Source organism: Pelodiscus sinensis, chromosome 18 (genome assembly GCF_049634645.1).
Source record: "Pelodiscus sinensis isolate JC-2024 chromosome 18, ASM4963464v1, whole genome shotgun sequence".
Classification (NCBI taxonomy): Eukaryota; Metazoa; Chordata; order Testudines; family Trionychidae; genus Pelodiscus; species Pelodiscus sinensis.
This window is the reverse complement of record NC_134728.1, coordinates 21,393,286-21,410,925: the sequence shown is the minus strand read 5'-3', so window position 1 is coordinate 21,410,925 and position 17,640 is coordinate 21,393,286. Positions and strand designations below refer to the sequence as shown.

General features: G+C 43.5%; 1 protein-coding gene across 5 annotated transcripts in view; it reads right to left on the bottom strand.

Moving 5' to 3' along the window:
• SULF2 (sulfatase 2) overlaps positions 1-17,640 on the bottom strand; it is a 322,126-nt gene that overhangs the window by 253,900 nt on the left and 50,586 nt on the right. The window contains exon 1 of one of the 5 annotated variants that reach the window (XM_075901574.1): positions 3,030-3,181. The exons of the other annotated variants lie outside the window; for them this stretch is intronic. The gene's annotated coding sequence lies outside the window, so the exon portion shown is untranslated. Of the gene's footprint in view, positions 1-3,029; positions 3,182-17,640 lie in introns of those variants that run through there. 5 annotated transcript variants of the gene reach the window in all.

Sequence of the window (17,640 nt, the reverse complement as noted above, 5' to 3'; positions counted from 1 at the left end):
TGGGTTGCGTTCCACAAGTTCATTTGTAAGTCGGTTGTTTGTTTCTATGAGAAAATGTGTTCTGAGTTCCAATGTAATAAATGGTAGTTAAGTTTCCATAATGTAGCTGAAATACTGTATATATACAATGAAAAATAGTAGAAATCGTTTTTTTTATTTAACCTTGAATGCTGGTGCTTGTGGAAAGGCAGGCTTAATCAGAGGAGGATGAGGAGGTAGGTGGAGATTCTGAAGGGGACTTCTGGGCATCCCCTAGCTACCCTTCCCTACAGGCTCTGTGCAGGCTTCTGCAGCCAGTCCCATCCCCTAGCTGTCCCCTCATGCTCCGTGGGCTGCACCCAGTCCCTGCTCATCAGCAGGTGGCGAGCACAGACTGGAGGACTTTGGAGGAGCAGGGGGCAGTCCTGGAGCGAGTGGCTGGAGAAAAGCAGCAATTCCCCTTTCGAAGCATCACTTCTCTCCAGACGCCAGTTAGTGGCCACCCCCTGGTCCTCTGGCCAGCACTTATGTTGCTCACCACCACCTGTCCCTCTTGCCTGCTCCCCTGAGGCTGCAGGGGTGCTCTTGCTTGTATGTGTGGCTGTTCATAAGTCGGATGTTTGTAACGCGGAGAGTGCCTGTATATATTTCTCTGGGATCCTTAAGTAACAACCTGAAGACAAACCTAAAATTGCAGCTAGTGCAGAATGAAAGAATTCTGGAGAAACTTCATATTGAGATTTTGAAGAGTTCTGAGCAGTTCTGTTTGTAGCTCTATGAGCCTGAACTGCAAAGTTCCGTTCCTGAATCAAACACAAAATCCCCAGAGAATTCAGTGCTCCATTCATTTCTGAGAGGATATAGTTGCAAAGTTCAGATCTAAATGCAGACCTTTCCCCATGTTGAGAGTGTATTTGGATACAGTCCATGTCTAATTACAGAATTCAAGTGAGTGAGCCTCTAATTCAAATTGGAGTTAGCCTCCCATTCAACTTCTTCATAGTGGGAACCATGCCTTAATAAGGAGATTTGTTTCAGGGAAACCCCACCAGCAATTTATGACTGCGCAGAACCCTCCCATTCAGCACTTGAAAACCTCCCTATGCCAACTACAGCAATTGCTTATGGGGAAGTGTAACCTGGAGAAAAAATAAGTTTTAACAGAACTTAAATGCTGACATAATTCAGACCCAGCACCACATGAGTAATCAGCACTCCATAGGCCATCAGCATGCACTTCACAACCTTCCAGTGGCTCCTGGGCCCCCAGGTGGCTACATCTACACTGCAGCACTATTTTGGGATACTGGAGGTGTCCATATCTTTTGAATAAGCCCAAAATATAAGGGCTCACTATTCCGACGTCCTTGTAAACCCTCGATTAAGGGACATTCTGGAGTAGCTGTTTATTTCAAAATTTGGCACTGTGTAGACAGCGCCAATTTACAAAATAAGCCACTTCGAAATTAACTTGAAATAAGCTATGCAATTTACGTAGCCCAAATTGAGTAGCTTATTTCAAGCTAAGCGTGCAGTGTAGATGCACACTTTGAGAATTAATCACTAAAGGTACATCTACACAGTAGGGCTAAAGCCAAAATAAGCTGCGCAACTTGAGCTACGTCAATTGTGTAGCTTAAGGCAAAATAGCTTATTTCAGCTTTTGGTGCTGTTTATACAGTAGGAAGTCCGAGAAAGAGCACTCTTCCTCTGACTTCCCTTTCTCATAAAATGAGGACTACAGGAGTCTGAGTAAGAAGCCCTCCAGCTCGGCATTATTTTGACATTATGTTGAAATAACTCCTTGCTGTGTAGACATGGACTATGCTGTTTCGGAATAACATCAGTTATTCTGAAATACCACTGTTGTGTAGACGTACCCTAACATATTACAGCAAATGGTTAAGCAGGAATAAAACAGCACCGGTGTCTTCACAGGAAGATCTAACAGAGAACTGAGACAGACCCAGGGAAATGTGCGCAGCAACCCTTCCGAGTCAGAAAGGTTGCTGTATATGACATGTAGTAACAGATGTTCTGATTCAGCTTATACAAGAAGAGAAATAGGCCATAGGAATGCAAAGACAAATACTCCTGGTACATTGGGGTTTGCCAGTTGGTGCATAGTTCGTGGAATGGTTCTACTCTGTTGCCTTCTAGACTTCAGCATAGTACTATACCTGGAGTGGAGAGGTGACGGGCTGGGTATGGGGAAAGAGCATGGCAGACACACGGAGGCACTTGAACTATTCTTGGATGCTTATCGCCGCTAGGGTTGCCAGATACTTTCACAAAAAATCCCAAACATAGCAGGGAAAAAAAATGGGTTGAGCAAAAGAGTCATTGCGCCTTTAAATCTCCCCTACCCCCACCAGATGCGGCAGGGGAAGACTGTCCCCGCTAGCCTTCCGTCCGACAAAGTCACTGCACCTTTAAATCTCCACTCCCCCCACCAGATGCAGCAGGGGAAGAATATCCCCGCTGGCCTTCCCTCCGAGAAGTATACGGAAGTATTTTCTGGTTGTTTTTTTTTTTTACTGGGCAAGGGCCACAAATACCGGACTATCTGGGCGAAAACAAGACACCTGGCAACCCTACTGGCCTCTTAGTGGCTGCTACAAGTCTGACTAACCCTAATGCTGCTCCAGCTAACACCAGTGATTGGGCAGACCTAAAACATGGAAGTGAGAAAGGTCTCTTAGAGCCGCCCCCCTCGCAACAGAGTACAGCAATAAAGAAACAGGGTTAATTCCTGCCCTGAGGCATTTATGATCCAAGTATGAAGGAGGCTACAGAAAATGTTACAGGTCAGCATTTATAAGTAAGTGTGTGTGTGTGTGTGTGTGTGTGTGTGTGTGTGTGAGCGCGCGCGCATTACACACACACACACACACACACACACACACACACACACACACACACACACACACACACACAACTCCCACCCCTTTCACCTGTCCATTGTGCCTAACACAGAGTGCAGTCATTTCCTTGAAGGAGTCAAACTATTTGTGACATAAGCCCTCCCAGGTGGAACAGAATCTAATTACCATTGGAGAGAGATGTTGCTCCTTGTTAGGCTGATCTACCCTTTCTCAACTTCAACATTATTATGATTCTGTCCAGGTTTATTTACATATGACAGTCACGTAATGATCACACTGCATTGCTGTTCTCTGGTTCTTGTTCCATTTTAGTTTGCAGAGGGGCAGATTCTGGGAAGATGCCAATAATAATGTCCTGAATGTTAAACAAACCGTGTGTTTCCTTCATGAGAGACAGATCAAGAAACAAACAAACAAACAAAAAAGAGGGAAGCTTAGTCATGTAAATCAGGGAGGAGAAAAAACAGAAAGACAGCCCCCCACTAGCATTTTGTAACTTCTGCAGATCCCCATGGCCCATTAGCTAATTTCTATTAAAACACACAGCTCTAGAATAATAACTGCCAGTGGCACATTTCTAAAGGTTCATCACAACTGAGGTAAACATGTCCCTGTTCCCAGGACACCAAGAGACAGAAAATTAACCAGAGGTTAACTGGGTCATTAGCTAGAGCACAATATAGGTCACTGCAGATTTAATTTAGTTTGTATTCAACCAAAGAATCAAATACAGCAACCAGTTCTCACAGCAGGGAAACAAGTAACTTATCAGCATGTTAACGTATCTTGGATACCAGGCATCAAGACTGTCAGTATGATTCATACCACCTTTAACTCATTTCATATTGTTCTGATGTAAATTTGTATAGTATACACACATGTGCACATACATACACGCTCGAAGATAATTTGGATGCATACATGAAAATGTATATATGCATTCAATACAATACATGCCACAGCACACAGCATGCTTAGTAATACATTTATGCACAGGCAATTCCCTTTCTCCTCAAAATAAGCAAGAAAATAAAGTTTTTTAAATTACATCATTATGTTAGACAGATCAAATAAAATAAGTTAGGATCTGCAAATGCTAAGATTCTTCTAGCAAACTGCACATTCTGCATTTTTATATGTTTTGTGGTATATCTTATTTTACAACCAAAACTAGATTATGCTACATATTTAATCAGAAAACCATGAATTGAAATTTACCTATGAGCTACATAGCTAGGTTGACTCCTATGGGTTTAAATAAAAGTTTTACCAGTTCTTAAATGACAGATTATGTAAATATTGCCAAGAACATTTTATATATTGTAACTTTTCTTCATAAGACAAAATGTGACAAACATTCAACAGCTGTATAGGGAAGAGCCTACTACCAGCCCTTACAAATACTGACAATCAACAGAATTAACACAACTAAACTGTTATAATTTGTATCTTACCAATGGCATCAGTTTATATTTCATTTCAATCAAAAAAGTGAACTAAAGAACGAGACTCAGACAACAAAACAAGATTACATGAATTACACTATATACTTAACTGAAAAAGCAAGTTTTCTGGTACTCCTAATTAAAAGGCACTGTCAACTCAAAGTCTAGTCAATTACAAAATGAGTCAAACAGTTTCAGGAACTATGTGTTTCTTAGTCCCCATGACAATTTGTCATTTTACAGTCGCATTTTCCTATTTCTTAGAAGTGCTTGTCTCTTCACTCTGGTTAAAGACCCACACCAAAGAGAGAAAATTAACTCATGGGGGGGAGGGTGATAAAACAGTGAAAGGGACTACACCAATAACACTGTTAAACAAAGAAGTAAATCAACTGAACAAATCAGAGCAGAAGGAAGAAAACCAGACATTTTAAATGTAAATTACATGAATAGGCAAAACTTCAGAGGTAGAGCAAGATTTAAGTTTACTGTGTCCTTTTAACAAGTTTTTTTGTTTTTGTTTTATATCTTTTGTTTTCAGCTAAAAACCACAAGCAGGTATTGAGCTACAAACAATGACAAATTCTAACTCAGAATTCTAAACCCCAAAACTAGACAGAAGACTCCCCACCCTTAATAAGCCAGTATGTTGGCTAAAGAATTAAGCATCTGGCAAATTGCCCTACCTCAGCAGCATGTGTACTGCATTTGTATGGAGGGCAGTGTCTATTTAGACTCTAGCTGATCTGAGTTCCTAGTGAGTAATCCATAGTACAGTAACACGTACTGTAAGGCAGACATTTCTTTCCTGACACTGATTCTTGAGAATGCTCTTCATGTAACTAGAGCTACAATATTCCATGACGGCAGCTAATTATAGGTTTACATCTACATAGGGTTAATCAGGGTAAATCGAGGGTACACATCTGATAAAATAAGCAATTTATTTATTATATATGGGGAGAAGGTGGATAGGATGGGAAAAGCCTGACCTGAAATGCTGCCCACTCAAAACTGTACAGTATTGTAGTAACACAAAATGTAACTTGACAAGCTGTTTGTAGCACCCTATACTACTGTCAAGCTTAGCCATACCCGTTTGCGAGCCTTTCATCAGTGGAGTCATTTAGATCCAAATTTTCAACCAGCTTCAAGCTGACATCTAATTTTTCTCAAACTATGTATTGTACTCAAAAGTTAATGTGCCAGACAGAAGCCAAGTCTGCTTATTTAGTCCATTCTCAGGGGCAGTCACTGCCTCGGTTCCCCCTCAGCTCAGGAAGTTGGTTGTTTAGCAAATGAGCAGTGTGCTGCTCTGAGTCATACAGCCAAGAACAGAAATCTCCCTTGATAGGGAAAGCTATTGTTTGAATAACTCTCTTCACCCCTTTGACTGCAAGAGTTCCAAGCAGTCCCTTCCCTACTGTCTAGGGCTTGGTTTCCGCTCACCACCTCTTGGGGGTGGAATTCAAATGAAGGGGAGCCTCATAATTCCCTCTGTCCTGTGCCCTGGGAAGAGCAGTCTCCTTCAATTCCAGATTCCTTATCCTTCTCTACCTGATAGTGGGCCTCTCTGCCTTGCTTTGCATCTTCGCCCAGCGCTTGCCATTAAATCCATTCCTGGTTCCCTTTCAGGAGGGAATCCCAGTGCAGATCCTTCACGAGTCATATTTACCTTCCCTTTGGAAATCCACAATAGTAGGCTGCCACTCCTTGTACACTGAGAATGTGGCTTGGTTTTAGTCCCACTTCTTCCCCCAAAAGGTTTTGTGGTTGTCCTATAATCTGGGAGGCAGCCAATCACTCCATGAACCCACATAAATACCCAGCTTACCTTGTTGAAACAGTAATACATTTATGTTTCTTGCAGTGGTAACATTCAATATAAAGCTGGCATATTCCCAGCAGCTAGAGAGTGCTAGGACACGGGGATCCCATAGACAAGAGCTCTTTTTCCAGGATACAGCCCTTATACAGGGGACGGGGAAGAGGGAGTTCTTTTGGAAGAAGAGGAAAGAGGAAAAAGCACAGGTGCCCTTGTGGCCATTCCACCCATATTAATCACAGCTTAAATGTGAGATAGCACCCATTCTGTGTGGATGCTATCTTTCAAAAAAGCGGATAGGTTTTTCGATGCATTTTTGTGTGCGGACGCTCTTTTCAGAAGAAGTTTTTTTGGAAGATCTCTTCCAAAAAAAGGTTCTTCTGAAAGAATCCTACAGTCTAGACATAGCCTCAGTGATGAAGAACTTGTTAGGAAAGCTATATGTAACCAGACAAATCCAATATACAAGGAAGAGGGAGGTAGAAGGGAATTATGTAGAGGCAGATCCTCTGGCTTTAGAGACTCCTGGAAGAAATCCTAGCAAAGCAGAGAACTGGACCCATAATATTTGTGGTTATTTCCTGCTACAGTTTAGAACTACAAGTAAAGCAAGCAAATTAGCATTACTGGCTTTACACTACATTTAAACAGGTGTATTTGATTTAGTTTTTAAGATTAAGGTTATGCTAATGCATAACATGATGTGATTGTTACTAACACACAAAATAGCTAGTTCTCACAGAAACTGAAAACCAAAGACCTAGCTCATCTAGCCCACCTACCCCCATCCAACTTTAATGTACGATAGTCCCCTAGAGCATATTCTTCAGTGCTCTGTACAATTTCATTTGCTATGTCTCGGGTAATTAGAATCACATTTCTTTACAGCTGAAAATTGAACACTCTGGTGTGATGCTTTTATGGCATATAGTCCGATTGAACTATAACGGCTAAGATACAATCATATTTTCATAGTGCTAGACTGAACTTACGTAATACATCATTAGGGCTAAACCAAAAGATAAAACAGTATCTTAAAAGCATTGCACACAACCGGTTTGTTCAAGTGACCCAGTGGCAAGTAACACACACTTTGCAGAAAACCTAGATTTAGCACCTGGGTTTGCGAAAGGTGTTGAGCTACAGAATCCATTATTCACAGCATCTCAGGTTGATCTACAGCAAGTCTTCTGGCCATTTCTGCTCTAGTGGCTAGACGTGGAGGGGGGATGAGTTCTTTCACGGATTCCTTATAGAAAAACAGCATGTGGTCTGGCTGCCCTTGCCATGGGAATGAAACGTGCTGCTGTTCAAGTGCCGTGTCATTTGGTACCTGCTTCTACAAAGGGACAGAGTGACATTTTTTCAAAAGGAAATGTTACTACCCTTTAGCCATAGAATCCTAGGGTTGGAAGAGACCTCAGGATATCATTAAGTCCAGCACCCAGCACAAAGCAAGACCAACCCCAACTAAATCATCCCAGCCAGGGCTTTGTCAAGCCGAGACTCAAAAATCTCTAGGGAGGGAGATTTCACCACCCCCAGTAGGAAACCCATCCCAGTGCTTCACCCCCTCCTTAGTGAAATAGTTTTTCCTAATATCCAACCTACACCTCTCCCACTGCTCCCTGTTCTGTCATCTGTCACCACTGAGAACAGTCTCTCTGCATCCTCTTTGGAACCCTCCTTCAGGCAGTTAAAGGCTGTTCTCAAATCCCCCCTCAGTCTTCTCTTCTGTAGACTAAATAATTGCAAATCCATCTGCCTCTCCTCATAAGTGATGTGCTCCAGCCCTCAATAAGTCAACCAAGGATAACTGCTAAACATACATTAGTGCACACTAGCAGACAGTCTCCCAAAGTCTCAGTCCCTAGCAAGAGCTGTTCATTTCAATAGGAAGGATGTTTACGAGTTCCGGTTTACTGGTGGGGGCTGGAGCAGCTCCCTATCTGTCAGTGGCAGCCCTGTGGTGGGGGGTCACTACAGTCTGGCCACGGTGGGGAGGGTGCCCCCCTTAACTGGTTAAACTTCACATTTAACTACTTAACTAATTAAATGGGATTTTACATCCCTAATAATTATATCTATCTGTTCAGCCCAATAATCAAAGATACAGAGTAATAGAGTATCAGAGGGGTAGCCATGTTAGTCTATTTCTGCAAAAAACAATGAGACCTGCTGTACTTTAGAGACTAACAGATTTATTAGGACATAAGGTTTCATGGATTAAACCCAATTCATCAGATGAATTGGAGTGGAGTTACAGAGGCATGGGTATATATTTAAGGACAACAAAAGACAAAGAGCTGTTTCTGCAGAGCCTCAGAGATACCGAATCCTATCACTTTTTGTGGTACCCAGTGTTCCCTGTAAGCTGTGCGCTTATGTGGATGCTCAGGAGAGATTCAAATGCTGCCCAGCTGATTAGCAGAGTGCTCACAGTTAATTTTTTTGTTGTTGCTACTGGTGGTGCACAGTCACACATGCCTCAGTGCACAGAAAAAAATATTTTGCACATGGATGGACAAAAATTAGAGGGAACGTTGGTGATGCCCTTACTAGTGTTGTGGCAAATATGCTCCCTTCCAACAAGGAGATCTGCCAGTTCATCAATACCTTTAATCAGCTGTTCAAAAGGGGACTTTCCATTCCAGTGCTTTGACTGTGTCTTGTGTTTGGAAGCCACTGAAGTTAAATGGTGATCTCCAGGAGCTGCAGCAGATAGGACGCAGGTTTGGAGAGGAGATTTCCTGGAATCTATACAATGATTTATTCAGGTGTACAGGAAATCTATAGGCAGATATTATGTGTTAGCCACAGACATTCCTTGAACTGGTCTGCATGAACACTTTCAAGTAGCTTATAGCCTGTCTCAGTCATACAATCAGGAGTTCCTTCCAGAGGTCACTGCAACAAGTTTGTAACCGTCTTCATGGACAAAACTGATAATCCCATCTCTGTAAGCCAGGGGTTCTCAAATTGCATTGCATTGCGATCCCTGACAACAAATACTACTACAAGACTCCAGGAGGGGGGACCGAAGCCAGAGCCCGTCCAAGCCCCACTGCCCCCCACAAAGGGCCAAATCCTCAGGGCTTCAGCCCTAGGCAGGCAGCCTATAACCTGAGCCTAGCTGCAAAGAACTGTGGGACGTAGGCCTCCTGCTCTGGGTGGTTGGGCTCAGGCTTTAACTTTGGCACTGGGCCCCAGCAAGTCTAAGCCAGACCTGGCAACCCCATTAAAATGGAGTCATGACCTCAAGCCACAGTGTTGAGGACAATCTGAGTGTGGGGACACTATTCACTTCTGAAGGATTCACTTTCAGTGGTTTATTATTAGAGTTGCCAGGCATCCAGTTTTTGACTGGAATGCCCAGTCGAAAAGGGTCCCTGCTGACTCTAGTTGGTGTCATTGACCAGGCCGTTAGAAGTCCAGCTGCCAGTGCAGCGGAGGTCTGGGACTAGAGCAAGTTTCTTATCGTCCCTGGCTCCACACAGCTCCAAGAAGTATCTGCCAGGTCCCCACAGCCTCTAGGCACAGGGAGGCGCCATGCGCTGCCGCCATCTTGAATGCTAGCTCTGCAGCTTCCATTAGTCAGGAAGTATAACCAATGGGAGTTGTGAGGGCAGTGCCTGTGAGCTCAAGGGCAATGCACAGAGGCTTCCTGTGCCTAGGGGACACAGAGTTCTAGCAGCTGCTTCCTGGGAGCCATAGTAAGCACCACCCGAACCCCACACCCCAGCCCTCTTCCCCAGCCCAGAGTCTCCTCCTATAGCCCAACTGCCTCAGCCTTGGCTCCAACCCAGAGCCATACCCCCAGGCAGAGTGCTAGGCTACACCCAGCTTTGGGAGATGCATTACTCTCCAGCTGCAACCACTCTCCCATCCCACAATCCTTGCTCCCCAGAAGAATGGGTTAGGATTAGCTCCGGACTCTGCTCCCTGGCTGGACAGCAAGTGGATGGGCAGAATGGAGTAAGACCCTGTTCCCTGGTAGGAACACTGGGTGGATAGATAGAGCAAAGCAAGTGCTGGGGTACAGATGTTAAATGTGTGGGACATGACCTATGCAGGCCCTCTCATGGCTTTGCCCTGCCACATCACCCTCTTCTCCCTCTTTCCCCCCATATCCCAACCTTTTGCTCCAGCCTGAGGAAAGTGAGTGAGGGTAAGGGAGAGTGAGCGACAGAGAGGATGGAGCAAGCAGCGGGTGGGCCCTCAGAAGGGATGGGGCAGGGGCGTTCGGTTCTGTGCGATTAGAAAGTTGGCAACCTTATCCACCGTCATCAGGTTATCCATGCTCTTCCAGATTCCCAGAGCCCCACCACCTACAGTTTTATCTTAGCTACTTATAACCAGCAGTATGTCTAGAGCATTGCTACTGGCAGGCACAACTTGGGTACGTCTAAACTACATGCCTCCGTCGACGGAGGCATGTAGATTAGCCAGATCGGCAGAGGGAAATGAAGCAGCGATTAAAATAATCGTGGCTTCATTTAAATTTAAATGGCTGCCCCGCTCTGCCGATCAGCTGTTTGTCAGCAGATCGGGGCAGTCTAGACGCGCTGCGCCGACAAAGAAGCCTTTCTTGATCGGCACAGGTATGCCTCGTGAAACCAGGTTTACCTGTGCCGATCAAGAAAGGCTTCTTTGTCGGCGCGGCGCGTCCAGACTGCCCGGATCTGCCGACAAACAGCTGATCGGCAGAGCGGGGCAGCCATTTAAATTTAAATGAAGCCGCGATTATTTTAATCGCGGCTTCATTTCCCTCTGCCGATCTGGCTAATCTACATGCCTCCGTCGACGGAGGCATGTAGTCTAGACACACCCCTAATGCCTCACTCAGCAATTACTATAATTAAACAAGTAGAGAAATCCTCTCTTGGTACGGAAATGCTTACCCCTCATCATCCTGTCTTCAACTTCCTCTTTCTGCAAATGCCGAGAATATACCACTTTAGGTACATCTGGATGCCAGTGACACTCTGGATGGGCATGGCTCTGATCTGGGCTCCATGCCTGACAGGCTCGTGAATGGTCTCCTGTTGGTTTGAGACCAGAATGATTCAACTATTTTGGACCTCTTAGCAGTTTTTGAGACGCGTGACCATGAACTGTTGTTTCAGCAACCAAAGCGTCTCAAAATGTCCTCTAGGTCTGGTTGGCAGTACAGTGGCCCTTGTCTCTCTTGGATGTGAAATTCTGCATCACTCAAGGGTCTATCTAGTCTCTGTGATTCAACACGTCAGGAATCTTGGCAAGATCTTTTCTATAAAAAAAATAGTGCAGAGTATCCTCAGTATGTGGATGAGCTCTCGTCTCCTTTGCATCACAGACCCTGCAAGTTTATCCTTATTCCTGATGACAAAACTGCCATTTAGAGATGTGGGATCTACCTGTCTTGAGCCTCAGAAAAGTAGAAATGTTCAGACTTTGACTGACTGCACATTTCCTCTTCCATACCCATGCTTCTTGAGGGGATTTCTTTTGGAAGAGACTAAAAATCAAGTTAGAAATCCTAGTCTCACTTTTGGCCACCCTTTTTCCTGTGGTATTGGATGAGAGAAAACTCTTCCCCACCACCACACAGGTACACAATCTGTGCAAGCTGAGCCCTGATTTTATAACATTGGTTATAAAAACTGAGGTACAATTTTTGCAATGCTCATTTCACAGCGCAAGGACCTGGACAGCTCCTCTATGTTGTAGCTTGTTCAGAATGATGCTGGGCATTTCCCATAGCTACGAGCCTCTACAATCCTAATTTGCCCACTCTGTAGTCTTCACGGTATCTGTCTATAGCATGGCAAATTAAAAATGCCATGCCATTCAGAGTCCAATCTCTTACTGGTGTGGACCATGTCCAGATGTTGAGGTTCTAGTTCAGACACCATCACCTTTTGGGCATTTCACCGTTGTACCTCAAGTAGGCTGGTGAGTAATCTTCACTAATGTGGACCCTATGGGGATGTCTAGACTACATGCCTCTGTCGCCAGAGGCATGTAAATTAGACTACCCGACATAGTCAATGAAGCCGGGATTTAAATATCCCCGGCTTCATTAAAATAAAAATGGGCGCCGCACTGTGCCGGCTCAGCTGATCATTGGCACAGCGTGGCAGTCAAGACGCAGATCGGTCGACAGGGAACGCCTTTGTTGACCGCTCCTGTAAACCTCATTTCACGAGGCATAAGGGAGCGGTCGACAAAGGCGTCTTGACTGCCATGGTGTCAGGATCCGCGTCTTGACTGCCGTGCTGTGCTGATGATCAGCTGATCCAGCACAGTGCAGCGGTCATTTTTATTTTAATGAAGAGGGGGATATTTAAATCCTGGCTTCATTGACTATGTCGGGTAGTCTAATTTACATGCCTCTGGCGACAGAGGCATGTAGTCTAGACACACCCTATGGCAGCAGACTAGCTTCATACATCAAGATCCATCACTGCTATCAGGTTTCTGATCTTCCATCACTTGCATTCTGCAATACATTCTGATTCTCAGAGTTATTCTTAGTTTTCTCGCTGCCATACTGGTTTCTTCTATAGGCCCAATCTCACAGCGCACTGGGTTTCTCTGGCAAGTTGATGAGTGAGGCACCTCAACAAGCAGTTGCAGCTTACAGGAGGAATTTGGCACTTTTCAGGACAGGACTGCATGTCACTGCTCTCAGCTACAAACATCTTTTTTTCTGAATTCTTTGAATGAGCCATGAATAGAGTTTCTTGGACTATGTAATAATATGTTGGTTTTTTAAGTTGCTCTCTAAACACCAATATATAATAAAGAATTGCAGAATTGCAGTTAAAGCTAAATTTAATTAGAAAACCGTAACCCCTAGCCCACACAAACCACAAATAAGTATAAATTACCAGCTTTTCAAGCCAACTACTTCAGTTGTAATAGAAGTAACAATACACAGCAATTCTGAAGACCAGCATGCAACCAGTGGGGAGGGGTAGACAGAGCTCATAGTTAAAAATATGGGAGAAAGGTCCATTTCATTTTAGAAGTCAGTAGGAATCCTGGATGGTTTAAGCTTTCCTTTTTCAGTACTGCACTCTTAACAGAATTATGGTAGATCTGGAAATATCAATTAGTGTTACTGATGGTTTTCTTCGTACACCACAATAAAATACTGTATTCTTCTGTCCTCACTTGACTGGATGTATTCTTTATCCTTCTGCAAAGCTGACTGTGCTGTATTGACCAGCCAAAGGGAATAAAATCCTTGCTCTGGGAGCACAAGCTTTAGCAAATAGCAGGAGTTTCTTAACAGCAAAATAGCACTAATATACTGGCATCTGTTTTCCCCCTGTCTAAATACTATTTGTTTAGCTGGGTTCCCGTAATTAAGCTTTAAATACATGAACAGAATGATCTGAATTCCATCTAAGCCACTGATAGGAAAAATGGGTGGAATGAATGATTTAGGAATTTTTCCTACCCTGGTATTGTTAAAGTAGGCTCGGACGCATGCTCTCAGTGACAACACTTGAATTCATCGGATTAGAGATTAATAATGTATCACACACATTGATGAATGCATGATTCATGAAGGGTGCAAATGGCAGGTTCTATTTAAAGCTTTCCTGTGGTCATGAATAGAACAGAAAGCTGTACACATTGGAAGATAAAAGCCAAGGCTGAAATTTATTAAGAAAAAAAAAGGTGGGGGTCAGAACATCACTGGAGCACAAGAAGACCAAGGTATACACCAGCATTAACTATCAGCAGTCATTCACAATACTACAATTAAAGTTAGTGTGGTGTCAGTATAGCCAACTCTTAGGAGATTTGGTACTTTTCTTAAAGCCCTAGCTCCTGGGGTCATGTAAGGATCTGAATATATTTCCCCCAAGCCTTCTTCTACATAACACATGGGCTAAAAATTCATTTAAAATTAAATTATAATTACCCTGTCTTAAACTTCCTCTTTCTGGGAATGCAGAGAACATTCAGCTTCAGGTACATCTGGATGCCACTGAAATATTGAGACAAAGCTTGTCCTCAACTTTGGTGGGTTCCAGGCTTTCAGGTGGATTACTTGTCTCAGAGGCTCATAGCAGCCCTCAATTTAGACACCAGCTTGTTATTTGTTGAGCTACTCTCATCATTGGCCTGCATGGGAAAGATGGGAAACCAAACTTCATACGGGACCTAACCAGATCAGCCACACTGATCATTCACCTGCACATCTACCAATGTAATATATGCCATCATGTGCCAGCAATGCCCCTCTGCTATATACATCGGTCATACAGGACAGTTCCTACATAAAAGAATAAACGGATACAAATCAGATATCAGGAATGGTACTATACAAAAACCTGTAGGAGAACACTTCAATCTCTCTGGACACATAGTAGCAGATTTAAAACTAGCCATCCTACAACAAAAATAGTCAAGAACAGACTTCAGAGAAAAACTGCTGAGCTACAGTTCATCTGCAAATTTAGGATTAAACAAAGACCGTGAATGGCTAGCCAACTACAAAAGCAATTTCTCCTCTCTTGGTGTTCACACCTCCACATCAGCTGCTAGAAGTGGGCCTTATCCTCCCTGACTGAATTGACCTCATTATCTCTAGCCTTACTTTTGATTGGTACTCTTTTCTTATGTCTGTATATTTATACCTGCCACTGGAATTTCCACTACATGCATCTGACGAAGTGGGTCTTTGCCCACGAAAGCTTATGCTCCAATAAATCTGTTAGTCTATAAGGGTATGTCTACACTACCCCCCTAGTTTGAACTAGGGGGGTAATGTATGCATACCGAACTTGCTAATGAAGCCCGAGATTTGAATTTCCCGGGCTTCATTAGCATAAAGCCGGCGCCGCCATTTTTAAAAGCCGGCTAGTGCGAACTCCATGCCGCGCGGCTACACGTGGCACGGACTAGATAGTTCGGATTAGGCTTCCTAATCCGAACTATCTGTACACTTCATTCCACGAGGCGTGCAGATAGTTTGGATTAGAAGCCTAATCCGAACTATCTAGTCCGTGCCGCGTGTAGCCGCGCGGCACGGGGTTCGCACTAGCCGGCTTTTAAAAATGGCGGCGCCGGCTTTATGCTAATGAAGCCCGGGAAATTCAAATCCCGGGCTTCATTAGCAAGTTCGGTATGCATACATTACCCCCCTAGTTCGAACTAGGGGGTAGTGTAGACATACCCATAGAGTATGTCTACACTACAAAGTTAATTCGAACTAACAGCCGTTAGTTCGAATTAACTTTAATAGGGCTACACATACAAACTGCTAGTTCGAATTTAAATCGAACTAGCGGAGCGTTTAATTCGAACTAGGTAAACCTCATTCTACGAGGACTAACACCTAGTTCGAATTAAGTAGTTCGAATTAAGGACTGTGTAGCCACTTAATTCGAACTAGTGGGAGGCTAGCCCTTCCCAGATTGCCCTGGTGGCCACGCTGTGCCAGACCAGGGAAACTCTTCTGCCCCCCTCCCGGCCCCAGAGCCCTTAAAGGGGAACAGTCTGGCTACAGTGCTTGTGCCAGTTGCAAGCCTGACAGCACCCAGACAGCAGACCCTGCACCTGGCACAGCATGAGTCAGCCACCCGCTGCCACCCAGTCCTCCACCTCTTCCCATGACCAGGCTGGCAGCTCATAGGAGCCTGCCCAGGGCCACAAGAGGTGGGCGCCCGTCTGGTCTAGTGTGGAGATCGTGGACCTCATCGAGGTTTGGGGGGAGGCCTCCAAGGTCCACAATCTCCACACTAGGCACAGGAAAGCGGCTGTCTAGGGCAGGATAGCTGAGACCATATCAAATGCCTTACTAAAGTCTAGGTATACCATGTCCACTGTTTCTCCCGTATCCACAAGACACTAGATTTGCACCTTTCCAGTCTTCTGGAATCTCTCCCATCTTCCATGATTTTTCAAAGATGACAGCCAAAGGCTCAGATACCTCCTTTATCAGCAACTTGAATATTCTAGGATGCTATTAATCAGGCCCTGGTGACTTGCATTTTGTGTGTAGGTGTGTTATTTCGAAATAAGCTATTTTGAATTAACTATTTCGAAATAAGATATTTCGAAATAACACTGTAGTGCAGACATACCCTAAGTGATTTTTAACTTGTTCTTTTTTTATTTTATCTTCTAAACCTACCCCATTCCACTAGCATTCAATATGTTAGGCATTTCTTCATTATCAGACTTCTTGGTGAAGACCGAAACAAAAAAGTCATTAAGCACCTCTGCCATTTCCAAGTTTCCTGTTACTGTTTCTCCCTCCTCATTGAGCAATGGGCCTATCCTGTCCTTGTTTGTCCTCTTGCTTCTATTATATTTATACAATGTCTTCTTGTTTCCCTTTATGTCTGCAGCTAGTTTGAGCTCATTTTGTGCCTATGCCATTCTAATTGTGCCCCTGAATACCTGTATTGTTTGCTTATATTCATCCTTTGTCATTTGTCACTTTTTATATGACTCCTTTTTATTTTTAGATCATGAAAGATCTCTTGGTTAAGCCAAGGCAGTCTTTTGCCATATTTTCTATCTTTCTGATGCAGCAGAATAGCTTGCTTTTGTGCCCTTAATAATGTCCCTTTGAAAAACTTCCAACACTCATCAGTTGTTTTTTCCCTTAGTCTTGCTTCCCATTGGACCTTACCTACCAGCTCTCTGAGCTTACCAAAATATGCCTTTCTGTCATATTGTCTCTATTTTGCTATTCTCCTTTCTATCATTTATTAGAATTGTGAACTCTATGATTTCATGATCACTTTCAGCCAAGCTGCCTTCCACTCTCAACCAGTTCCTCCCTATTTGTTAAAATCAAATCTAGAACAGCTTCCCCTCTAGCAGCTTTTTCAACCTTCTGAAATAAAAAAGTTGTTTTCAATGCAGTCCAAAAACTCAGTGGATACTCTGTGCCCCACTGTGTTGGTTTCCTAACATATGTCTGGATAGCTGAAGTCCCCCATTACCCCCAAATCCCATACTGTGGATGATGTTGTTAGTTGTGTACATAACAGCATATAAGCCAGCAGTTATACCACCAACCAAAGCACCCCCACATATTAGAATATACTTTAAGAGTTTCTCCATTTTGTGCTTTAAATTCATCTCCTGTTTTTTGAAAGCAGTTTCACAGTCTAACATGTGCAGTCAGAAGTAACACTTCAATTTGATTTAGGTGACCAAATATCAGAGCGAATTTCAAGTGAATTGAATTGCCATTACTGTACATAGCGATGGAAAGATTATCTGTTGATTACTACCATTGATTTAGTCAACATCTGCTATTAAAATGGTCTACACCCCACAGTTTGCTTCAAGGAAAATCCATTAATAATCTTAAGCTTCAGTAACTGTGAATACTCCAAATTATAGACGCAATAGACCTGGAAGTTATGTAATATATGCTTTCCATGTCACATGTCTGTCTGTCTCTGGGCAGCAAAAGCATCTTTCATTTCAGATAGATGCTTGCTATGATCCCAAATTAAGCATTTATTCTACTGCCAATTTGAAAATT